This window comes from Pecten maximus, chromosome 5 (assembly GCF_902652985.1).
Source record: "Pecten maximus chromosome 5, xPecMax1.1, whole genome shotgun sequence".
Taxonomy (NCBI): Eukaryota; Metazoa; Mollusca; class Bivalvia; order Pectinida; family Pectinidae; genus Pecten; species Pecten maximus.
Window position 1 is genome coordinate 23033867 of NC_047019.1, and position 273 is coordinate 23034139.

Consider the following 273-nt stretch of genomic DNA (forward strand, 5'->3'; position numbering starts at 1 on the left):
GATGGTTTTTTTTTAATATTTTGACTGATTTAACTCTCAAAATTAACTTAATATGGTCAAGGCCATTCATTTGAACAAATTTGGTAACCCTTCACCCAAGCATGCTACAGACCCAATATCAAGTCCCTGAGCCTATTGGTTATTGTGAAAAAGTTGTTTAAAAGATTTTAGCCTGTTTGACCTACGACAGATGGACGTTGAGCCTTGTGAGATCAAAAAGCTGGCAACGAAATAATTTCAAGAATCAGCTGAAAGATGAAAAGAGAAGATAAG